The following is a 5,410-nucleotide window of genomic DNA, read 5'->3' on the forward strand; positions in this document are numbered from 1 at the left end:
GTTCTATGTCAATGTATGATTGTAGCTCTTTCTGTGTTACCTTCAGCAAAACTTTACTCACGTGAGATATAAAAGAGATTGTCCAATGATTTCCTCATTCTGTTGGGTCACCTCTCTTTGGAAAGGGCACAAATATGGATCTCTTCCAATCAGTCAGCCAGATAGTTGTCTTCCAAATTTCTTGTCATAGATAAGTGAGTGCCTTCTGTGCCTCTTCACTTTCTTGAAAGATGTCCATTTTTATTCCATCAATTCCTGGTGCCTTATTCTTTGCTAATTCCTTCAGTGCTCCTTGGACTTCCTCCCTAAGTATAATTGGCTCTTGATCATATGGCACCTCTTGAAATAGTTGAACATTAACCATTTCCTTTTGGTACCGTGACTCTGTGTATGCCTTCCATCTCCTCTTGATGCTTTCTGCATCATTCAATAATTTGCCCAGAGAATCTTTCAATAATGAAAGTTGAGGCTTGAATTTTTTCTTTAGTTCCCCCAGCTTGAGAAATGCTGAGCGTGTTTGCCGCTAGAATCCTTCAATATTGCAAGTAAATGCCTGTATCTTTCCTAAGATTGATGAATACTCTCAGCTTGATGAATACTAAGTGTTCTTAATCTTTTTTTTTTTTTTTTTCTAACTCCAGTTCTTTGCACATTGTATTTTGTATTATAATACTTGTCTGTCTTCTTGAGTAGTCCTTTGAAATTTTCTATTCTTTTACTTCCTCATTGTTTCCATTAGTTTTAACTTCTCTGCACTCAAAATCAACTTTAAGAATCTCTTTTGCCATCTATATTATTTGTCAGTCCATGACAGTTTTAACATTCTTCCCCAACACAATCACTCAAATACATCAATATCATAAAAAATAATAAAATAAACCAATCTGATATTCTTTCCTACATATTCAAATTAATAATTAATAAAGCAATTGTGGAAACTCAAACTGAAAGATCTTACAAGTAGTCACAGAAACCAAAAGTTCTGAGAACACAAAGTTATAAAGAGACAGAAGTTATAAACTACTCCTAGACACTGGGGGCTAAGAATAGGGTTGTAACAAACAAAAATGAAATACATGGTTCAAGGAATAGTTATGACATGTTAATGGTTGATACTCATGTGAAAAACCTCTAACCTGATACTCCTGCTGCTGTTGCTGTTAATTGTCATTAATCAGTTCTAACTCTTAGCCTATATAGTATGTCTGAGGGTTATAAATCGTTATGAAACAGAAAGCCTCCTTTTTCTACCTCAGAGCAATTAGTGGGCTCAAACCATTGACCTTGAGGTTAGCAATCCAGTGCTTATCCAACAAAGTCACAGCACTCTGATACTCTTGCTACTACTCTTAAAATTTAGGTGTTTGGGTTTTCCTTTAAAATACATTGGAAATGCTTTTCCTCACAAGGAGATGAACTTTATTTCAAAATTTAAGTGACAAGGTATAGTTTTCTTTGGGTTGCAAGATGATTTTCATATAATAATGTAGTAGATACTAAAAGTCCCTTTATTCTATAAAAATGTATCCATATAAACTATTTCTTTTAGTTTATTTCAATGCAAACAAATCCAAGATGCAAATTTTCTTTTTATAATGGAGTTGACAATGAGAATACTTATAACTCTATTTTGGAGAGGAAGTAACTATTGGCTGAAGTTCAAATCATGAAAAGACACATTTAGTAAAATACTGCAAAGTATTAACTTTCAGTCATTTCACTTGATAGAAGGCACCGTGTCAAAGAGAATATTTCTACTTACTGTGAGGCTTTGAACTGCTTTGCATTACTTCCTTCTAGGAAAACATATAAGTTTACAGTTAAGAGTTTCTTATTTATATTTAATGTATTAACATATGTATATAATTAGGACAAAGTGTAAAGATTAAAAAACTGTGAGAGTCAGACAGAGTTTATGTATTGGGAAGTAATAGAAAGTACTAAGATGTGTCATTTGAACAATAACTGCAATGTTTGTGCTACTTTTAATATTTTGCATTAAACGTTTTCTTCAGTATACTTCTTATTTTTGTCACTGGACACACCATTCATAATTTTATAAAGTACATTAGATAAAGAAATGATAAAAAAAAAAAAAAAAAAAGATACTCTGCATGTAAATTATAACTATTGGTGGATATCTTCTTCTTTTGATCACAGGGAGTAAAGTATGAGTCCCTAATCATTAGTTTGTTTATCACTGAGTCAGTTCTGATTCACACTGACTCCATTTAGGGTTCTGAGGAGCGACTAATAGGTTAGATCCTTAGAGTTGGTAGGCCAGTGCTTATCCTACAAAGACACACCAGAAAGATTAAAATAAATGAAACATTTGGCACAATGTATAATTTTTAGTAAAAAATCTAGAAAAGAGTTTAAATAGATAAAGTATAGCACTTATAATCTGAATCATATTTCTAAAAGACTGTATCAATGAATAAGTTACAGGAAAGATTTCTATTTTCCTTTTTGATTGATTTTACACTTCTATTGGTCAAATAAATCTTAAAATTATTGATTACCAAGTAGCATAGTGAATTGGTCTCCTATAGCACAGATCTAACTAGCATGTTTGTTTTATCATTAATCTTGTTGGTCATTATATCACTTACTGTTCATTATATTAAGAGATAAATTGCACAAATTCTTAATATTGTTAGTTCAGCTTCGCTGCCTTCTTTAGTGACATTAATTCTACAGAGCAGTTGGGTAAAATCAATGTCTTATGAACCATTTATATTAAATTATGCTTGTTATATGATTGAATCAACACTACATAGAGTTTTCTCAAGTTAATTGATCAATTTCTACAAAACAAATTAATATGATACATCAAACTTACAGAATTGTTGTCCAGAAAGAACATAATAAATATCAATGATGAAAGAAATCCAGTATTCCTTATGGAATAAATGAAATACTCAGCTCTAATCAAATAGCTAGCTAAAAGTAGAAGCAGACAGATTAAAAATGTAAATTTAAAGGGAACTATTCCTACTTTTCTACAAATATATAAATACTTATGCATATATGTATAAGTGCATATACATGTATGTATAAATATATACATATATGTATAAGTATATATGGTTGTGCTGATGGTGGTTGTTTACTCTCAAGTCAGTTCATAATTTGAAATATCTTCAGTGTTGTTTTAACAGTCTTTTTTAACATCTGTCTTAACATCTCATCAGTAAGAAAAAAAAAAAAGAAATTTGAAAAACCAGTTGAGAAATTATTCTATTATTCAAATGGCTACAGTAGTAGCTTAAAGTAGAATCTCAAAATGTCCTATGAACCTCCTTCCATGATTTAGAAAATTAACTTAATTTTAATAGTTAAAACACATTCCTTTCATGAGGACAGGATGCCAAATGTATCCAATTGTGCTGAATGTTGCTATATTTTATAATCATTAAAGAATATTCATTATGGTTCCATAATAGAATACAGCTTATTGTCAAGTACCCTTGAGTTGGTTCTGACTTTTTGTAACCCTATGTACAACAGAACGAAACACTGCTCAATACTGTGCCATCCTCACAACTGTTTTCTTTGAACTCATTGCTCCTCTTGTGAACTTGTTTTAATTTTCTTCAACTTCAGGCTGTATTTGCATGTAGTCTGTTCCACAGTTAGTCCCTGGCTTTATTTTAGCTGTAGATATTGAGTTTTCTCACCATCTTTTCCCCCAGAAATAATACATTTGATTCCTATGTATTCCATCAGTTGAGGTCCGTGTGTATTGTTGTCTTTTATGATGTTTAAAAAAAGGTGTTTGCAAATAATAGGTCACACATTTTGTAGAATCCTATCATTCAATCTCTAGAATCATTTCCATAGTCAAGGCTATATTTTCCAAGTACTGATCCTTCCTCTTTGTTTCCAAATTTTGGCATTCTGATCACCAGTAATTATTAGTGCATCTTGATTGCATGTTATATCAATTTCAGACTGAAGAAGTTCTCAGAATTCTTCAGTTTCATCATCACTGACTTTATAGGTGGGTGCATAAATTTGAATATAGTGGTATTAACTGGTCTTCCTTGTAGGTGTATGGATATTATCCTATCACAAACAGAATTCTACTTCAAGATTTATCTTGAAATATCCTTGACAATGTATAAGACTCCACTTTTCTTCAATTTGTTGTTCCTGGAATAGTAAACCACAAGATTGTCTGATTCAAAATGACCATTTTTTGCTCACTAATTTCATTTCTATAGAATAAATGCTGGACCATAAGTTTGGTTAGAGCTGCAACGTTGGAGGTTCAAACTCACCAAATGCTCCGTGGAAACCCTATATAGAATCATTATGAGTTGAAATTGACTCAATGGCAATTAACATCAACAACATCTTCATTTCAGTTCATTAGTGTCTGGGATATCAATCTTCATGTATTTCATTTCATTTTTGACAACTTCCAATTTTCCTAGGTTCATACTTCGTATAATTTGTATTCTGAGGATTAAAAGATGTTTGCCAGTGTGCCTTCTCATTTTGAACTATGCCCCCAAATCAAATGAAGGTCTCAGAAGTTTACACCATTCACATCATTATGGACTACTCTATTTTGAAGAGGCAGCTCTTTCCCAGTAGTATTTTGAGTGACTTCCAACTTTAGTGGCCCCTCTTCTTGACTATATCTGACAGTGTTCTGCAACTATTCATAAGGTTTTCATTTGCTAAACATTCAGAAAGAGCTTTACTTTCCGTATCCCTAGTCTGTCTTAGTCTGAAAGCTCCTTTCCACCATGGATGACTCTGCTGTAATAACCATATTAGTGGTATACCTTTCAATATCACAGCAATACACAAGGAACCACAGTACCACAAATTGACAGATAAATACTGGCCATCCACTTGTGTATTACCGTTATTGTAGGTTAGTGTTCATAGCAATCTTTTTCGTTTTACTCTTGCGCACCTCCCAATGTCTTTCCCAGCTGCCATCATTTCCAAATTATGCTTTCTTTAAGGTTGATTTAGAACTTCTGTTAAGTTATATTTCCAAAGGATACTAATTTAAATTAATTAAAGTAACACTCATACAAGAAAATATTCTGAAATTTGTGTTTTAAAAATTAAAAAAAAAAAAAAATTCACAATGATGGCATCACAGCCTATATATTATTAGTTATTAATCTCAGTAAAAATTAAATATGCATGAACTTTATAATTTTATTTCACATGTTAAAATTGTAATTAACTAGGTCATATATTTAAAGAGTTTGGGAATAGAATTTTTAAATTTAACAATCAATATAAAAATTCAATTTTCATTACATGCATATTGAAGGGTAAATGCAATGTGTAATAAAAGGTATGGTGCCCTAGTGGCACAACGATGAAAAAATTGGCTGTTAATCAAAAGGTTGGTGGTTCACATCCACTCAATTATTCCATA

This window comes from Chrysochloris asiatica, unplaced genomic scaffold, assembly GCF_000296735.1.
Source record: "Chrysochloris asiatica unplaced genomic scaffold, ChrAsi1.0 scaffold00652, whole genome shotgun sequence".
Taxonomy (NCBI): domain Eukaryota; kingdom Metazoa; phylum Chordata; class Mammalia; order Afrosoricida; family Chrysochloridae; genus Chrysochloris; species Chrysochloris asiatica.